This window comes from Rosa chinensis, chromosome 5 (assembly GCF_002994745.2).
Source record: "Rosa chinensis cultivar Old Blush chromosome 5, RchiOBHm-V2, whole genome shotgun sequence".
NCBI classification, from domain to species: Eukaryota; Viridiplantae; Streptophyta; class Magnoliopsida; order Rosales; family Rosaceae; genus Rosa; species Rosa chinensis.
In genome coordinates, this window is record NC_037092.1 from 53,917,711 (window position 1) to 53,936,817 (window position 19,107).

The following is a 19,107-nucleotide window of genomic DNA, read 5'->3' on the forward strand; positions in this document are numbered from 1 at the left end:
CCCACAACCACCTTACCCCGGTCCCATAATCACCTTGCCCCGATGGATTCCCACAATCTCCCTTCACCGGTGGATTCCCACAACCCCCTTACCTTGGTGGATACTATCCGCAACCACCTTACTCCAGGGGATATCCTACACAACCACAATTTTCGCCTTTCTCTACGGGTGATTCCGCCAACCCTAACCCTAATGATGAACCTTCAAACACAAATTGGATTCCTAGAGAGGATGAGGATCATGATTTGAATAATTAGGTGATTAGGCATGTTGTGTAATTGTATTGTACTTATTCCTAGTTTTTCATTTATGTAAGCGACAATTTAATGAAATAAGCAAGTTGTATTTGCAAATTCCTCTTATTAAAGCACACACCTTATATTCAAAATCATAGCACATAATAAACATAATACAAACCAAATTAAAATCACACTGACATAAAAAACATAGACATTAGCCAAATTGCATAATTATAACATTAATTATCCATAAATCTCCATTATTATCATCAAATATATTTTAATTTTAAAAGAAAAAAAAAAGATTTAAAAATGAACAGTACAAATAAACAGAGAAAATCGATGAACAGTTAAAATGAACAGTCTTGACTGGTCAAGAAAAAAAACAGGTGGAAACCCATGTCCAGTGGCAGTGAACAGTATCTTGACTGGTCGAATTCTTGACTTTTTGACCTTGATATTTCTTGACTACGGGCGAACTTGCTCAGTAATGCAATCTTGGTTTTGCCCAACCTACGTGGCGGATTGTGAGTAGGACATTGAACAATCTTTTGGAGATCTCTCCTTTTTTTTTTTTTTTTTTTTTTTTTTTTTTTTCCTTTTTAATTAAATTTTAGAACAAATTAGGTTTTATATACTTTTTCTGGCCAAATACTATGTTGCACCGTGCCAATATATTCACATTGGTTTTCTTGTGTATTATAGTAAGAGCAAGTTTACCCGTGGGTCACCAAGTCACCTACTATTTGTTTGAACTCAAAATTAATATTTTTTCCGGACAAAGAGGACTCGAAGAGAACCGGGCCAATATTGGTGGCCCAAGCTATTTATTTGTGATAAGTTCATAATATATTGTTTAGAGGCTAAGTAAAACCTACTTGAAGACCAAGTAATCTTAAGGCAAATCTTGATCTTATTGATTTACTTGTGAATGTCAAGAGATTTGATACGGTGGTTTGCTTGGTTATCAAGTTTGTACAATATGAGAGGATATTGCATGCATGGCTTAGATTTAAATTTGCTCACCACTTTTATTTTGTGGTGATATCACTATCCTATTAAAACTTACCACGTCATTTAAAATTAATTAAATACTTAAATTATATTTTTTAAATAAAACATCATGATTAACTATAATTATGTTTTATAACACATGACAGTTTTATATTGAGTGGTGGCATCACCACAAAAATATTGATGGTGAGCAAATTTGAATCTGCATGGCTCAATGACATGGGCTATACCGGTTAATTATCAAGATTGCAATTAAGTCCTACGGTGGACCAAGTGAGGAAGGAATCATGGTTGCCCACGCAATTAAACATGTCAATTAATAATACACATCACATAGATGGACATACTCCTTTGCATGGTTGACATCCTTCGCTGCCAATGATATGCAAACAATCAAGGTTCCATGCAATTAAGGTTTCATGGAAGTGGAGCAGTTTGAGTAAGTCGCAATTACCTTTAATTGCATTTAACAAAGAATATAAATGCAATCCGTGCATATCTAGAAGTTATTCTCCAATATATTCTAGCTACGTCACAGAAGTCCTACGATAGTTATCAAAACTATTAAGAGTTTTGATTTGATTCAAGGCCAATAACTGTGGCCTAAAATATAGTATTGTATTCCTATTAGAAAGGAGAATCTACGAGCAGCCTATATATAGAGGCTAAACAGAAGAACAAAAACAATACACAACTTTTCAATCAACTAATCTCTCAGATTATCAAAGCCTCTTCGGAGCAAACCTACCTTCAACCCAGTTGAAAACCAGCGAAGCAAGGATAATGCCCTTGCAACCCAGCGAAGCTAAAGTCACGCTTTAGCAAACCTGTGCTTTCTCCAACTTCCCAGTGATTGTTCTGCTTAGTTTACAACACTAAGTATCAACTCGGTGACGCAAGAGATCACATCATAAGCCCTTATCCGTAAGGCAAGAAGTCCTTTTCCGAAAGGTAGAGAAAAGAGCTTTGTGACGAGGTTGGTGCTCTTCTCGTCGACATCGTTTGATCAAGAAGTCAGGTCAAAGGACTCCCCAACGACTGCACCCCACTATGCCGGCACGCCTGCGCACGCTCAAAAGAGACTGTTTGCAACCAGACTGGTTTTGGAGCCAAACGCTATTCACTGCTTTTTATGTGTATTTTCACTTTCTGGGTCACGAGCACAATGTATTTCGTGCCCTGGGTCGCCATGTGTCACTTTCTAGGTCACCCTGGTGACCTGCAAGCTGACCTGGTGACCCAGGTCTTATTGGAAATTGTGCCGGTGACCAAGAGAGTGGAAATAAACACTAAAAAGCAGTGAATAGTAGGTGACCTGGTGACCCAACGGGTGAACTTGCTCTAAGATATAAAACCGGTTGATTTTTTTTTCTTTTGAGTAACTTTCACGACGAAAATGAAGTTTCCAAGTATTAAAAGGGGGCTAAAATTTGCACACCCTTTTTACATTCTACACACCCATTGTGCTGCTTTTACCAAATCACCCTTACACAGCCTACATCTAAAACACACACACACACACACACACACACACTCTCTCTCTCTCTCTCTCTCCCTTGATCCAAATCTCAGACTCCCTCCCTCCCCCTCCCTCCCTCCCTCCCAGTTTCCACTTGGGCAACCTACACTTCAAGCTTTGTACTTGAATTTTCATCATAAAAAAGAATGGTGAAGGCACTAATCCGCAACCCACAATCCTCCTCTTCTTCCTCCTCCTGATCATCAACACCATACACGTAGCACGATATCTGCGCTGACAATTCCTCCTCTACCGCACAACGTTGATGCCGATGACTACTACTAACCTGCTTCTTCTTGCTCCAACACTTTTTTTGGATTTCCGATTCTGCCCCTGGCTCTGGTTTTCCTTCTTCTTGTTCTTGCCTAACCCCAAGCACTTCCTCCCAACCATCCACGATAGTTTCACGAAGGCCAGAGTCAACAGGTTGACCAGAGCGCAAGGGCAGCATCACAGCGCCACGCAATCTGCGATCATGCAGGCACTGCATGACCGGCAGTACTTGCCGGAGCACTCGACCCAATCATCGTTGGCGCCGTAGTCTACTAGGTAGCGTCTCTTCTTCGCTCTGCTGATTGCGGTGGCGCTGTCTGATGAACTCGAGTCTAGTGAGTGGTGTTTACGTGGCACCGGAGTCGGGCTTTGGTGACCCATTTCTGGTTGCGGAGTACTTGACCCATCTTTGATTGCACAAATGGGGTTTTGTGGAGAGAGAGAGAGAGAGAGAGAGAGAGAGAGAGAGAGAGAGAGAGAGAGAGAGAGAGAGAGAGAGAGAGAGAGAGAGAGAGAGAGAGAGAGAGAGAGAGAGAGAGAGAAGGGTAGTTTCGGAAGAAAAATATTGTGAATTGATAAGAAATATTAAAAAAAGGCAAATGGTGTGTAGAATATAAAAAGGGGTGTGCAAATTTCAGCAATCTACTTTGTCTTTCCAGAATGTGTTGATGGAAATGAGAGTTGGTCATTATTTTATTCTATATATAAAGCGTGAATGTTACTGTTACACTGTTCCTAAGAGCTGGAAAAGGCATTTCTATCCTCACTGTTCAAGGAGAATATCAAGAAGGTGGAAAAGTCGTTTCTGTCCTTGGTCTGAGTTGGATAGGGGTCGTTGTTGAGTTTGGAATTCAGCCACTCAGATCAAGATAAAAAAAAAGGCAAAAGAAAAGAAAAGAAGCAAAAGAAGAGAAAAGAAGGAAAAGAAGAATCGAAGAGAGGGGAAGATCTCGCCGATAACCGTCGGGTTTGACTTCATGTCTGTTATTGGGTAAAGTTTTTCAATTTCTGCTGCAAAGTGAATAATTTATATATTGGATTTTTAAACTATTGTTAGTCATTTCATGATATTAATATCTATTTTACTTTCCGAGCTTAATAATGCTCCTGTTGTGCTGAGAGGATTTGAATTTAGCAAACTTAAGGAAAACTATCAGCAAGTTTGTTGATTGATTGAACCAACGTATAGAAATAGGCAATTGATTAGTCCTTGAAATGAAGGTAGTGCCCTTTTTAAATGGCTTTGTTCGGTATTTTTCTCCATTTGATTTTGATTAGGTTTGTCTACCTATATATAAAGTTTTTAATTTACTGCTGTTATAGGTGTGGACTATTGATAGAAGTTGAGTCTCACTTTTGGCATTTCTTTATTAGGTGACATTTTCTCTTTCCTCTTTTATGTTTTTGTAATGTTGTTTTTAATCTCTAGATTGTGTCTGTTACTTATTTCATTTTTTTTTATCCTGTTCTGTCGTTTGTGTGAAATATATGTTGTTATTTGATGGTTTAGTTTCCCCCCCCCCCCCCCCCCTTTTTTTTTTTCCTTTTTTTTTGGATTATGCGCCTGAGTTCATGCTATGGTATTGTCTGTCCCTTACATGGATATGGCGTTACAAATTATAAAAGAAATCATTTTTTTTTTTGGCCTACGTCATTGTTCTAAATTGCATTTTGTCGGGAGAGCGGAAATGGTTGTGAAACCGTTGAAAAAGTGTGTTTCCTTTTGTTTTGAAATATTTTTTTGATATTTATGAACATTATTATTTTTTAAGCTGAATCTAAACTTTATTTTCGTGTAAATTTTGGTGTTTGTTTCGGGTTCAGTGTCTACTCGCTTCAGTAACAAACTGTCAACATTCATAACAACAGCAGCAGTAAAGATTGCTATTCACTTTTTCTTGCATTAGTAAGGACTTAGAAAAAGATACTGAGGGAAAGACATACAGCAATGGTATAAAAATAATCAAAGATTTGTCTAAGAAACTTGAAAAGTGGCAGGCATTGACAAAAAGCCAAATATTTCTAACTGGTCTAATTTTTGAAGTCTATTTATGTTAGTTATTGTTTAATTGTGCACAATAGGCTGAAGTAGACAATGGAGCTGAGGAGTATTTTCCTATGTATTAATTTACATTTGATTTCAACTTATATCAATCTTATGAATCCTGTATCAGATGACATCTATCAATGGAAACCGGGAACTAGGAGTATAACACTCACTGTATTTTCTCAATTGCTGCGATTCTCTAAGATTCTCAACTTTCTGGTCTCAATTTATCCAGGATCGGTTTGTACTTCAGTCTAAGGCAATGAGAATGAGGTAATTTTACTTGCTTTTGGTTGAAAAACCCGATCACATGATAGCATGCCTAATTTCAAGGGCCAAAATGGGACAAAGAGAACGAATATACATTGCATGTTGATAGGATTTGGTATCATTTGGAACTATATATTCACACACTGCACAACTGGTATTAAGCATGAAAATGAACTATATATTGGGTTGGGTTCATTTGAAATTTGATTACTGAAAATGAAGTAAAGGTGGACTTTTTGTTTTGTTTATTGGTTTTTATGTGTAAGAAAACTTGGGAGGAGAACATAATTGTGTCTGGAAACTGAATATAGAGATATGACTAACTCAAATTAATTTTACAGTCTCAGATTAGGTGGAAGTTTGAAGGTTCAAGACTTGAATGCCATAATACGCATCTTTGGGATGCTGAAAACATGACATGATCTTTCCCAGGTCTATGATTTGAAAAACACTTAATGTTTACGAGTTTGAGGTTGCTGGTTAAATATTCATGGGAATAATTTGCTTTCAGTGTTCTAATTTGTTATTTTGTGTAATGCAGCAAAGGGTGACAAGTTGTTGGAGTAGCAAAATGCAGAGAGCCATCAGAGGTGTGCTATCAGCTTTTCTGTATCTTAAATTGATTGAGAAATACTCATTCTGTTAAATTGTTTGTTCTCTTTAATAAGCGCTATATGGTCCGCATATCTGTGTTTCCCATGAATTCATTTCTCTGCATCTTTTTACAATGGTCTCTTCAAAAGAAAAGATATGGTTTTAGGATGAAGGCAAATTTAAAATTTGTTGAAAGGAAGGTAGAAATAACTGATAATGAGTATGCATAAATACAACTTTTTGAATGTGAAAGGTTCAACTTATTAGGAATTTCCAAATTAAATCAACCTCTATCATCCATCTCATTTGCTTTATTTATGTAGAACTCCTGTAATTCTCATGGATTGGAGAGTGATTACTATTTGCTGGCATTGAATTTTTCTCTCAAAGAATGAGCTTTTCCTCTGTAAAGGGTCTAATTCTCAATTTCTAATCTCTATTTATGACAATTCAATGCTGTGTCTCAATTCAAAATTATGACTACTTGATAGTGACAAACCAAGAAAGCTCCAAACAAGCTGAATGAAAAAGTAATATGCTTTCCAAGTTTTTTAATATTTAGTTTTCCAAAGACAGTTTCACACTTTTGGAGAAGCCTAAAATTGATTTGTTTTAAACTTTGCTTTAACTATTTTCTTCACCACAAATTATGGCATTTAGTTTCAATGAGAAGCCTCCAGATAGTGTTCAACTCTTCTAGAATTCTTATAAAGTTGACATCTTTGGATAAAATTCTGTGATGAATCTTTTACTTCACACCCAGTGATTCCTTTATCTTCATCATTTTTCTCAATTTTAATTACTCTATGTGTCTCCTATCTCGAAAAATTTTCCAACCAAAGTTGATTGCTGTCTTTCCCAATTCTTCTCTGAAAAAAAAAAGGGAATGTGATTAATATCATTGAAGGTGAGGAAGAATCTGACTGGTAAGTTTGAGTTTTTTTGTTTTTTGCAAGTAAAGTTCTAGCATTTGAGAATAAGGAGCATCTGTTACAATACAAAACATTTCACTCTCCAGAGAGTATAGTAATGTGTTTGTAGCTTGCCTTTTAGTAGCTTTGAGCTTTTGTTTCTTGGGGATCTCTAGGGAAGAACTCTATGTGTTTTTGAACTGAAAAACGACCGATTTATGTATTAATTCCAGATATGAAGATAGAGGTCTTTTCCAATTTTAATTGTTGCTACTAAAATGAAAAACAAACTATATTTTAACTTTTAACTGTATTTGTATGTGTTTGCAGAGGAAGGGTGAAAAGGGGAGCGAAAGAGTAAAGAGTAGAGGAAAGGAGATGGGCGTTATCATTCATCTACCCATAAAAGGTAATCGTCGCTGAGTTCTTCTTGCTTCTTAATCTGGTGTTTGAATGATTGATTACTAATTTTGTATTTTGTTGTTTTATCGTTGATGATCTGGTTGGACTGAAAGTTAGGCTTATTTGGATAAAAGTAAATATATGATATTGATCTTAGTTTTGATGTGAGAAGAGAAAGAAGAATTTGATTATTGGCTGTTGGGGTAGTCGGTTTTGGAATGGCTTTTTTTTGGTTGGAAGATCGAGGGCTGCGTTATTGGGTTGTGCAAGTGGTTTAATATTTGTTTGATGCATTAGTCTATCAGAGTTGAATTCTTATACAAATGCCAAAAGGGTCTTTAGTATCTGTTTGTCATGTTGATCTTTCTCATATTTTTGAGTTTAAGGTTGATAAGAGAACTGTTGCTATGTTATTGACATTGTTGGCTTGTTGTGCTCTTACCAAAACCAGTACTCTACATGAAGGTTTTGATTTGGTCATGTTAGAATTAGCTAATGGTATACAATCAGACCTTAAGTAGCTTTTGATAATCATTATTAATCCCTAAAAATGCTTAAGGTCTTTTTAACTCTAGAAAGTTGTTCCTTGCTGTATGTTGGTCTAGAACTTAACATTTGAAGATCTTTCAATTTGTTCATAAACTTCGCTGATTTCTTATTTGACATTCAGCCGAAGAATCAATATTATTTTGAGAGTGGGAAGCTAAAAGTGGTATTTTTTGATTTAGAAGTTGGAACCATCAAAATTTTGGGCATTTTGTTATTTAAAATATCAGCTTTCTAACTCAACAATTCCACTTCTACACAAAACTCCCATAATGTAGAAATAAGTGTAGGAATATGTTTTCAGTAGTCCTTACCTAAGAACACAATGTTTATTTCAACAATCTTGATTGGAGCCAATAAACAAATGATAATTGTTATAACATCTCTTTATGGTCTTGATGATGCTGTTCTTATTTGTCTATTTGTGCAGGTCTGCTGTAGGAAATCGAATTGTCAAGAAAAATTGTTTTTCTAGCCTGAAGTATATTATGGTGGTATTAGGAAGACTGAGGTGAAGATTCCAGATTCTGCAGATATTGAATCAAATTCACTGTTCACGGCATGTAAAATTTTCCAGCAGTTAATTTTTCTATCTATGGGGCTGTGACGGTTGATGGTTACTACATTTTCCTTTAATTACTTCTCAATCTTTTGACTTTGGACTTGGTTTGATTTATCTTTCTCTTTGCAATGTTTGTTTTATTCATTGGCTTATATGTTTGTTCGTTGCTACATTTCCAATCTGTAATATAAATACAGTTTCTAAATTCTTTCTTCTTTTTTTTGTAAAGGGAAAAAAAGAGGAAAGGGAGGAGAAGATTTAAGCTTTTGGTAATGAATACCCATGTTTTGTGAAAATTTTCATTCAGGGGAAGCAACCCATGTTTGTTTATCTTTACTAGAGCTGAATTTTGATTTTGTACTCCAGCTCAGTCTGTTTTTGGTTTTCGAAATAGGGTTTGTATTGATGGTATAGATTTTATAAATGTTTAACAAGTCCTTTAATATGGACTTGTTGAAGACTTCACATTGAATAGCAATATGCTAATCATGTTTTGCATTATTCTTATGTCTCAGTTTTCTATTTCATGTCTACTTCTGCTTTATTTCGGGCTTAATCGGCATCACCATGGTTCCAAACTAACTGTTTCCAAACTTTGCAAATAGGTCGACATTCGTGTTGCAGTCAATTTGCAGACCAGAGTTTCTTTGTTGACAGAACTCTATCAATTGAAAGGTATTGAATTTGGTTGGTTGATATGTGTCATGTTTATATGTTCTCACTGCTTCTGTTTTGTTTTTGGTTTTTTTTTTTTTTTTGGGTGAAAGTATTCTTATATTTCATATGTCGTTGTTCTAAATTGATTAGTGCCCACTTTATTAAGCGTGTCTCTTTCTGTCTTTTAATTTTGCGATTGATATTTAGTAATTCATATGTGTAATAGATATCTTTGTTATTTAATGTTTGAATTGACATCTTTAGCTGGAATATGGAGTTATGGACCATCATATGAACAAATAAAATGCCCAATTCAATTGGGAATTGACCAAGTGCTGCTTTTGTTTTGGAGTTTTGAATATTTTTATCTGCTGTGTTTGTGGATGGGTGAAGAGGAATGCTTGGAAATTCAATAATCATTTAAACCTCTAATGCAAGGTTCTGAATATTCCTATTATAATTTAAATAGAAATTCAATGACCAACACATTTGATTACATTTCAGGTGTTAAACTTAGTAATGCTTGGAAGAAGTTAGAGAAGAATTTTGTTATAGAATCTTTTGCTGGTAAAGTTACATACTTTTTTGAATTGCTTTTTTGTTATGATACAATTTCTTTTTTGTTAGAAGTTGAGCATCATTTCTTTCGTTTAATTTCTTAAAGCTAAATTCTTTGATGTCTTTGAGCCAGTTTGATGTTTTCAATTGGAGGTCTAAGTTGGGTGTTGATGATTGTTTTCCTTAATTTTGGTACTTATTATATCTGCCCTGATGTGGGTTTGAATGTTGGTAACTTGGTAATGGAAAGTGGCTTCCTTTTGGATTAAAGGTTCATTAAAGGTTTCAAGCTTTGGAACACAAATAGCCCTCTTCGATATATACCAAATCTTAAAAGAAGGAATCTTTAGATCTCAGGTTTACATTCCACCTAGATATATAAACCCATTATCAGGTTCAGCCTCAATTTTCCCCTTTCTCCTTGCTCTCTCTACCGCTTCGTTCTCCCTCTTGAGTAGCTTCTTCAACGATTTGAAAAACAAAGATCACAATCTGTTCCCCCCACTTAGTGTGCTGTATCAATATCTGATGCTGCAAATATAGTTAAAGAAAGATGATCTGCAGCCACTATGGTGAGTATATATGCGATCAGAGAAATGATGATATCTGTAGTTTGGAATGTAATTGACTGATATGATTGTAATTCTTATGTGGCAAATTTATTGATTTCCTTTACTTGGTTCACTTGCGGCCCCAATTCATTCTGATATGGAGATATCTATACCTGATAAGCCATGTTCGAAAACCAAGTGCTTTCTCTTCCATCTCCTATAGATGAGGTCTGTGATTTTATTAATCTTCGACATTACAAAAGCAATACAGCAGATGGTTATGCAGAAGGTGAGGCAGCGCTGGGTCTCTATGCGGAGCCTAGGCCACCGGTTTCCATTTAAAACCTAAAAACCCATAAAGCAAAATGTAATGCATACTGGGAGGTAAAACTCAAATTGTTCATGTTTGTTTTATATGGAAGCATTTTGATTACTATAGTATACATTGTTTTTCTAGGAAGTTGTAAATTAACTGAATTCATTTACAACATTTCAACAGTAGTTGCAGACACAAAGAATAGCTTGGTCGGAATTGTCCCTCCAATTGTCCGCTTCATGTGGCAGCTACTGAAGTACTCTCTCTCATATCTGAACTCTCAATACTGCAGAAGAGGGAAGAAGGGAAAGAGGAAACGAGAGGAGACAGAGATATTGAGGAGGTTTTGATCTGGGTTTTGCTGACGGGACGAACAAAGATGCAGAGAGGAAGGAAAAGAAGATGAAGAGGGAGAGCCTTCAGCAATTAGATATGATCTGATTGAAATTTCAAGGTACGATTTTCACATTGAATCCTGTCAATTGTATGATTTTCGATGTGAGAATAATTGATTGGTTAGCTATCAAGAAGTATATGTATAAGTTGGAAAATCTATTGTTTTATTTTCTTCCTTTTGATTTTTGTTTCTTTTCATTCCTGCATGGTTCTTCGTTCTGGAGTTTTGGAGTTGGATTTGAGTGGGATCTGGAATTGATTTTGAGAAATTATGTTAGGTGAAGAATTGGATTCTTTGGTTTAGGATTATTGGGATATAAAGTAGGGAATTGGTTTTGATTGAGATTGAGATTTTATTGATTTGGATAGGTCATTGAAGGGGTTTTCATTTTTTTATTTTTTGGGATGAGAAGAGTTTTGCAGCTGTTTGTACCCAATTTTGGTAAATCGGCCCATAAAATATTTGGCCAATAGATGAGGAAAATATGGTGCTTTTACAGATTATATCTCAATAAATTTCATATTTATGAGATTTTATTAGATATTGACTTTTGGAGAAGAATGAGAAGGGAATGAAATAACGGCGATAATTATTCTTTGGAATAATTAATGCCGAGACTTTATTGAGTTTGAAGGCGTTAGAGAGAATATTACATGTTCAAGAAAGAAGAATGCAATTATGGTGCGATTAAGAAATTTATTACGCCTAATTGTATTTTCTTTCTTAAATGTTATGTTTGTAATAGTATAAATAGGAGGCATTTAGCTCATTGTAAGAGGTAAATGCCTCTTACAATGAGCAACACAACTCAAAATCAACACATCAAATTCTCTACAATATCAATCTTTTCATTCTTTCTCTAGCCTACTTTAATTTTTATCGCTTTCTTTACCTTCCACACTTTATCTTTACTGCATTTACTCTTCAATCTCTTTAAATTTCATGCAATTTAATTAATTCGCATTTAGATTCTTGCTCTTTCACTTTTCGCACTTTACTTTCTGTAACCTATATCAAAAAATAAAAAGAGAAGCAGCATCGGTGAAGACGCTGAAAGTCCTTGCAACAAAGGCAAGAGAACCCAGCGGCTGAGATGGTTCCTTCCTCGGCCCACAGTCACTTTAAAGAAGTTAGTTCAAGCGCAAATCTTATCAAAACCTCGCTTGGCCAATTGGCCGCGAGTTGGCACGCCTACGTATCAAGAAGGACAATTGGACTTCAAATCCCTCAGCTACTAATTTGAGCCGAGACGATTTTGAGGCAAACATCTTTTGGCACGCCCACACAAAACACTAAGGCGTCATTTTTGGATGCACTCTAATCCATACTCAGTATACCGGAGAAATATTTGTCTTAAGTGCAATGAAGTCAGCCATACCTCGGCCGAGTGTCCGAAGCGAAAGTATATAAGAACAACTTCAGCTATGAGTAGTGGATCAGGGACGTTAGGTAGTGTGACACCACCACGTACCTCAACCCCGGTCACGTCTATGGTCACGACTGTTCATGGAACTACGGCCGCAACCCAGGCCGTCCTAGGGGCTACCAATACCTCAACCATGGGAATGCCAAGTATGGCCATGATCGTACCAAGCATTCAGACCGAATCTACGTCTGTGACACCATTTGGAATGTCTTCCGGACAAATGGTTCTTTCGCATCAAAACTTATCACAGTCTAGACAAAACCAATGGGGGATTTATCCAAATTTCAACCATTCGGCCGAGCAGATAGCTCGAATGATGATTGACAAGTCTAGGAGGACTGTCCATGAGTTGAGGCTCTCAGTAGATGGTTTGGGTCGAGACTTGGCAGCAAGCATCAACAATAACACTAGTACCCAAATGGGAAATCTCAATAACACCCTGATCCTCATCTACCAACAATTGTTGGCTAACGGGAATAATGGAGCGCACAAAATCGTGGGACATCAACATAACATGCAAGCTCAAATCCAACCCAACCAAGTCAACATAGCTGCTCCAAACCAGATGAATATGCAACAGCAGCCAAGGATTGCAACAGCAGCCAAGGTTTGCAACAACAACCAAGGATGCCGTATCCGCTTTATGGCATGCCACCTGAAATGGAATTCAGCCAAGGATTCATCCCTCAGCTGAACCAAGTAAACAATAATGTGGCTCAAAACCATCAGCAGAACAATCATCAAGGAGGAGGTCAAGACTGACCGGTTCGGCTCAATGAGTTTCAAAATTTAGTTGAAGATCTTATGGGAGTCTTACCAAGACGGGTGGAGAGACCAAGTTATGCTAAACTGTATCCTGCATATATTGATACCATCCCATACCCAGCAGGATATCACATTCCCTCATTCACATTGTTCTCTGGAGATGCATATCAATCCACTGTAGAACACATTGGCCGATTCACAGCCCAGTGCGGAGAGGCTAGCTCTGACGACAACAAGCTAAGCCTATTCGTCCACTCCCTCATGGGACCAACCTTCACTTGGTTCATCAATCTCCCGCCCAACTCAGGAATAATTGGAGGGAAATGGAACGAGCTTTTCATGACCAATATTATCGAGCGCAACAAGAGATTAGGTTGGCTGACCTGGCCAAGACGTCGCAGATGAGTCATGAGACTGCACAAGAATACTTAAGCCACTTCAAACTAGCTAGAGCATGATGCTGAGTAAGATTGCCTGAATCAGAGTTCGTAGATATGGCTGTAGCTGGTTTGAGCTTCAAATTCAGAGAACATTTTGAGGGTGTTACCTTCAATGATCTATTCGACCTCGAGACAAGAATCGATCGGTATGATGCCATCTTGAGGGAAGAAGCTCAAAAGGGGGCAGCATCAAAGGGTACGTATTACAAGAATCAGGCCGTTAATGCGGTCGACAAGTTTGGAGTGGATTTAAACGAGGACTCGATTGAAGTGGATTTGGCCGAAATGGTGATTAAGCAACCCCGTGTGTGCAAAGCTTTGGAACGGGTTGACCCAAAACAAACCAAACCACCACCAGCCCAAAGCACAAGCACAACAAAAACTAATGCACGCACTTACACTTTCAATATAGGTAAGGCCGATTTGATCTTTGATCAACTCTTGGCCGAGAAGATGATTCAACTTTCTTTCGGCCATATACTCCCCAAGGCCGAAGAAATCAAGGGGAAGACTTTTTGCAAGTATCATAATTCATGGAAGCATGCAACTAACAATTGTGTTATTTTTCGTGATATGATACAGGATCTCATTGACGCAGGAACTCTCAAGTTCCCTGAAAGTAAGCCAGCAATGAAGGTTGACACCAACCCATTTCCTGAAGCTCAAGTGAACATGGTGTATGTCAAAGTCCCCAAGGATAGGGATGCTCCAAGAAAAATGGTAGATGATAGCAAGATTACTGGTAAGCTCCAATCATCGGTCCAGCCAACGGCCGAAGGACTTACTATTGGGAGTATCAAGCTTGAGCCACCAAAAGTAGCTATTTTATGCACTCGGTGCCAGGAAAAAGTCATGCTTGAAAGGGGTTTTAAAACTCCAGAGGCCAGAGCAGGTTGGTAACAGGGGTTTTAAAACTTCTAATTCGGCTCAGAAAGCCGAGAGTGCACCAACAGGAACCAAAATAGGGAATACGCCTGAAAAGGTGCATTCCAGAGTAGAACCTCGGGGCAACGGAATTATCTCGGCCGAAGTAGGTAAGGCCGAGGCTGACAAACAGAGATTCAGGTCTCAGGTTACCACAAAGCGACCATTGACCCTAGATGCATCGGACAAGTATGGTCCGCACAGTCCAAAGGGAAGTTCGAAGGGTGTGTTTCATCGTCTTGATAAACCGGACGGAAGATTCTCAGAAAGGGAGCCAGTTAGGCGGCGCCTAAACTTTGATCGGCTATTTTATGATGAAGAATATTACGGCCGAAACGAGAGGGACATAGAGACTAGGGTTGTAGCCGTGATAGCTATGACCGTGATGGAAACCCCCGGCCACTAAGGACTTTCAAGCCTCCTTTGGTTTCTGATAACCGTTGGTACGACCCTGTTTCAAGGGACAAGCCAATTGCCCCCATGACGAAAACACAATTGAGAAGACAGCAAAGGCAAGTAGCCGAGGCTAAGAAAGCCCGACTGAGCGAGACAACCAGAACTTCACCTCCGCGACCCGTTAAAAGGTCTAGATATGAAACGGCACTGAGAAGGTTTAGAACATACGTGAAAAAGAGCACTGATCCTCCTATGGATAAATCCACTCGGGATACTGAAGACATGCAAATCGACTCAAGCAGAAAAGGGGTATTGAAGGTTCACTTCAAAGAGGCCCTTCGCCCAAAACCATTGGTTGTAGTGGATAGGAGTCGGAATCCACCCTTTACGGCCGAAGGACTCATAACTATGCGAAACTATCATCTTTTGCATTCAGCCATCGATTGGTATGGTTTGACTAAGGAGGAAAACAAGCTTTTTAACTTAGTGCGTAGGGATTGCAATAGATGCGAAGAACTCTGGGCGCCTAATGTGAGAAGCGGAGTGAGAGTCAGGTATCAAGCTTATTTGGAAGATCAGGAAATAAAGGTTGATTATAATTCTCTTCCCATTTTGAAAGACGACTTACAGTATTTGAGAGAATACTTTAGTGTGCACTCGGCCGAAGAATTGTTCGGCCTAACAATTGAGGAACAAAGACTTGCATTCATATTTGAGGAACGCATGGAGAAGATGGATAGAGAAAGATGGGACATTCTTCACGCCCCAAGTTCACCCAAGTCTTCATCAGGTACACCGGCATCGGGTGAAGAGGAAGAAGAAATTTCTGAGTCAAATGGTGATGAAGAGCCTTTCGTAAAACTGTACAAGGACTTGAACCCGCCTTTTTCAGTTAAGGAACTTAGGAGAATGAAGGAGTATCACTAAAAGAGTTCTGCTCTTGCATTGTACGGACCAACAAACAAGGAGATGGATACGTTACACATGATCGCTGAATGCCCAAAGTCAGCAACCCTTTTGTTGGACTTGGATTCTAGCCTTGGTTTAAAGGTTGCTTACCAGGCTGTCTAAGAAGGCATAGAGCTTAAAGTTGGTAATGAGGAAATTCCAATCTCAGATAGAGATCTGAAGTATTTGAAGAGGTTCCATAAGATCCAATCTGCGGTCGAGATGTACCGGATGACTACTCAGGAAAGAGAGCTGATGAAACGTTTCGACCACCATGTCCGAGAAGAAGAAAATTGTCAGCAAGCTCAAGCAAACCAAGACTTGGCCAAATGGTTAGAAGACATTGATACAAATGATAAGCAAGACCAACATTTGGATGACTTGGATGGCCAGAGTGATAAGGGCATATTGGAGGACAATGAAGGCCTATTGGATGAGGATATGGGGGATTATGATGACATAGGGGATTATGAGGAATAGGTTGACTACGATGATGCTAATCAGGTTCCTGATGTCCTAAGCTCTAATCCACAGGTTGATACCACCATGAACACTTTGAATGAGACAAGTGTACAACCTTCGGCCAGGGAGGCCAACGAAGCTACTGTCCCAACATCTCAGGGCATCAGTGACTTTATGGTGAATATGATTAGCGTACGGTCAACAATTAAGAATTATTTCGGCCTGGTGCAGAAAGAGAGGGATTCGACCGGAGTATATTTTTCTCGGCCGAGCGAGTCCATGACCCAAGTCAAAGATCCCATCCTCATAGATGCTTATATAAGTGGATACCGATTTTCAAGGGTTTTAGTGGATGGAGGATCAGCTGTCAACATCCTTCCTTGCTCTATTATACGTCAACTCCACCCTGCCAGGTATGGCTTTGTTCCAACTGATATTTCTATTTACGACTATACAGAGGAAGAAGCTGAAGTCAGAGGAGCATTGCTGTTAACGGTAACTGTAGGAAAGAAAAACTCAACAACTTGTTTCTTTGTCATCCCCACCGACAACTCATGCACCGCCATACTGGGTCGTGATTGGATCCACCAAAATACTTGTATCCCATCTTCAGTACATCAATTTCTTGTTTTGTGGAATGGAAATGAGGTCGAGGTCGTACGATCGGCTCGAACTGAAGATAAAGAAGATACCGCCATTGATATGGTGTATGTGCTCCGGCTTGAGTTTCAGGTTCAGCCGGGACAGTCGGACGGGATGGAGGGAGATGTCCGAGAAGAAAGTGAATGCCCAACTCCAGTCCAAGACTTGGCCAAAGCCTACTTTCCAAAGCCAACACCAGCTATGTCCAAGCACATCAAGCCATTGTATATCACGGCTCATTTTGAGGGATATCCAATATCAAGAGTATTGGTAGATGGTGGAGCATCCGTAAATGTTATTCCTCTTTCGGTTGCCGAGAAGTTGAAAAAGACTGACAAAGATATTTTGTCCTCCGAGATCGCCATCCGAGATTTCTCCGGTGGTAAGATGCAAACCAAGGGAATTCTACCTTTGGAAGTCACGGTAGGTAACAAGAGCATGATGACCGGTTTCTTCGTCATAGATTCCAAGCCTTGCTATAATGCTATTATAGGAAGAGATTGGATACATCAGAGTATGTGCATCCTTTCATCCATGCATCAAGTTTTGGTATTCTGGAATGGGGACACTGTGGAAGTAGTGGAAGCTGATTCTCAACCATTGAAAGCTTCGGCCAATGTAATTGACTCCCGATACTACAAGGAAGAAATTGGGTGCTCAAAAATTCAGAGGGCAGATGGTACTGGCCGAATTACCAGGATAACAATGCGAAGAGCACTGGCCCTAGGTGCCGAGAAAGTCCACGAGGACTTGGAGCGGCCAGCATTGGCTGACCTGTTTGATCCCATAATCCATGGATAGTGGCCAAGAGAATGAGACACTATCGGCCACAATTGAATCAACAATGAGGAAACTGTTGGCTCATTGGGCCGAAAACTCTCTTCAGAATGATTCGGCCATGAATTTGTTAGAATTTATCACAGAAGGAGCACCAGAGGATGAACTGAAGCTAGAAGACATAGGCCCTGCACCAGCCGAGTTGGAAGAAGACTTTAGTGAAACTCAAGACCTACTAGAAGACCTGAATTTAGGGACCACCAAGGAACCTCAGATAGTCCGGATCAGCAAACTCCTGCCACCCAAGATGAAGGAAGATTTGAAGGCTTTGCTGACTGAGTTTCAAGATTGTTTTGCATGGAGTTACCATGAAATGCCAGGTTCAGATAGAAATATAGTAGAACATAGGTTGCCTATACAATCCAATTGTAAGCCTTCCAAGCAACCTCCTCGGCGATGTGCCGCCGAGGTTTTGCCTGAAATTAAAGAAGAAATGGAACATTTATTAAAGGCCGGTTTTATTCGAACGGCCAGGTATGTTGAATGGTTATCTAATATTGTGCCAGTAAGAAAAAAGAATGGCAAGATGCGCATATGTGTTGATTTTCAAAATCTAAACTTGGCCACACCCAAGGATGAGTACCCAATACCCGTGGCCGACTTGCTCGTGGATGGTGTAGCCAAACATGAAATTCTTTCTTTCATGGACGGGCACGCTGGATACAACCAAATTTTTACAGCTGAGGAGGATGTTCACAAAACGGCGTTCAGATGTCCAGGCACAATAGGAACATTTGAGTGACTCGTTATGCCATTTGGACTCAAAAACGCCGGAGCAACCTATCAAAGGGCCATGAATATGATCTTTCATGACCTAATTGGCCACACAGTTGAAGTATACATTGATGACATTGTGGTAAAGTCAGCCAAGGTGCAAAATCATTTGGCCGACCTTCGGCAGACGTTCGTACGGATGCGAGCTCACAAACTAAAAATGAATCCTGACAAATGTCTTTTTGGCTTTTTGGAGTATCAACTGGTATGTTCCTTGGTTTCGTAGTTCATAAAAAGGGAATTGAAATTGACAAAAATAAAGCCAAGGCAATTATGGATGCACTTGCTCCTAGCACGAAGAAGGAACTACAATCATTCCTGAGAAAAGTACATTTTCTCAGGCGCTTCATCTCTAACTCGGCCGGCAAGATTCAACCATTCTCTTCACTTTTGAGAACCAAGGCCGAAGATGAGTTTGTTTGGAGAACAGAGCACCAGGCAACATTCGACCAACTCAAACGATACTTATCAAACCCACCCATCTTGGTACCCCCAGTACGTGGGAGGCCTTTGAAGTTATACATATCGGCATCAGATAACTCAATAGGAAGCCTATTGGTGCAAGACAACGACAATGGCAAGGATGTGCTGTGCATTACTTGAGCCGGATCCTCACTGATGTGGAAACTCGGTATAC

General features: G+C 39.0%; 2 long non-coding RNA genes across 2 annotated transcripts; both read left to right on the plus strand.

The window, feature by feature from the left end:
- Positions 1 to 6,740: 6,740 nt before the first annotated feature.
- On the plus strand, positions 6,741 to 8,531 carry LOC121049318. Its single transcript, XR_005799536.1, has 3 exons — positions 6,741 to 6,882; positions 7,198 to 7,276; positions 8,246 to 8,531. It is a non-coding gene; the product is annotated as an uncharacterized LOC121049318 (long non-coding RNA).
- Positions 8,532 to 9,732: 1,201 nt separating this feature from the next.
- LOC121048987 lies at positions 9,733 to 11,012 on the plus strand. Its single transcript, XR_005799083.1, has 3 exons — positions 9,733 to 10,164; positions 10,307 to 10,527; positions 10,643 to 11,012. It is a non-coding gene; the product is annotated as an uncharacterized LOC121048987 (long non-coding RNA).
- Positions 11,013 to 19,107: the final 8,095 nt, after the last annotated feature.